Consider the following 1,755-nt stretch of genomic DNA (forward strand, 5'->3'; position numbering starts at 1 on the left):
CACTTCAGTCATGGGGAATATTCTTTGCTCGCTTTCTGAATAAAATTTATTCCCAAATTCATTACTAAGATAACCAGTGTGAAGACGTATATAATGAATTCTGTTAACCAACATTACTAATCATTATTACAATATCAAGGACAGTAATTGACAATGATTTTTGTTATAATATTCCAACCTTTCACTGTTGCTATTCTGATTGGTTGATTGATTGAATGAATTGATTTATTTAAATATTTGACAAAAGTTCAAATGCACCAGGAAATCACTTTTAAGGGACAACTATTGACTCTTAAAGGAATAGTTCACCCAAAATAAAAATTTGCTGAAAATTTACTCTCCTTCAGGCCATTCAAAATGTTGATAAGTCTGTTTCTTCATTTGGAATAGAAATTTAACATTACATCACTTGCTCAGCAGTGAATTCACAACAGGAAAATTTATTTCTGACCCTGGCTATCCCTTCTCTCTTCATTAGGTGTCACTAGAGGGACTGCGGCCCACCATCCCGCCAGGCATTTCGCCTCACATCTGCAAGCTAATGAAAATCTGCATGAACGAGGACCCTGCCAAGAGGCCCAAATTTGACATGATTGTGCCCATCCTTGAGAAGATGCAAGACAAATGAAACGGCCCTGCTGGACGACCCCTGCAAACACTGAGTTCACAGTATTGCCTTAAAATCCACCACTCACCAAAGTGCTCTATGCCACTGTAGCCCTCTGCTAAAGAAAAATGCTTTGTGGAAACGCTGTTGAACATTTTTAAAAGCCACGTTCTCATTATCGCCTATATTCTTATATGCAATCATTGAATAATGACATGTGTTTGTGCATATAAATGTTCATCAGTCCTTTTCTATAGCCATTAAACAGGAAGTGGTGGCCGCAACAGTCCTTGGACGCAGTGAATGTACAGTAAAATTAGTTTTCAAATCCACTCCCACATTTTATGCATCCTTTTGCTCATTTCACTTCGTTAAAAAGACATCACAGATCATTTCATCAGCTTAAAATCAAAATAATTTGCAAATGTGTGTACAACAGCCATTGTTAGTATTTAAAGCATCATGCCATTGTCTTTCACTGTGCGTTTTCTTTGGATTGTCCCTGAAAATAAAAGTCGATAGGCTGAGTTTGCCTGAGATTTGTTTAAAAAAAAAAAAAAAACACTGCAATAATGCAATGGCTAATGCCAGTTTTATGCCTTATGCAAAAATTAACCAAAATATGAAGTGCCCATAATATCATGATTGTACTGTCTCTCTCATAGCAGGGAGATACATATTATAAAAACATGTGATGTTAGATTAAGGTACCATATGTTCAAAGGAAGAGCCATTTACACACGTCACATCAAATGCGAGAACTCGCTTGCCACATGCATGATGAGTCATGTCTCTTCTCCTTGCTCCAGAAATCTACATATTTACTTGATCCATACAAATGCATGATTGCTACGTCCTCTGTTGTTACTAACACTCCTCCTGCTCCTGTATTCTAATTTACATTACATGTTAAGCATGTTACGTCTGAGAGATTTTTATACTGTATACAATTATTAGTGTTTTTTCATGGGTGATACATTAGGGAGCCCATGAGTGCCTTTATTTTTTTGCTTTTCTAAACACTACATCTATTTCCTTCTTTATTTTGCTTTTATTGTGTTCCTCTTTTCAGCTAGCCATTATATAATAGGAAACCAAGAGACGAAAACAAGCATACTTTACATGCATAAATGTATCCTTTTTTTATT

The sequence above is a fragment of the Sinocyclocheilus grahami genome, unplaced genomic scaffold (genome assembly GCF_001515645.1).
Source record: "Sinocyclocheilus grahami isolate Dianchi unplaced genomic scaffold, SAMN03320097.WGS_v1.1 scaffold12316.1, whole genome shotgun sequence".
Lineage (NCBI taxonomy): Eukaryota > Metazoa > Chordata > Actinopteri > Cypriniformes > Cyprinidae > Sinocyclocheilus > Sinocyclocheilus grahami.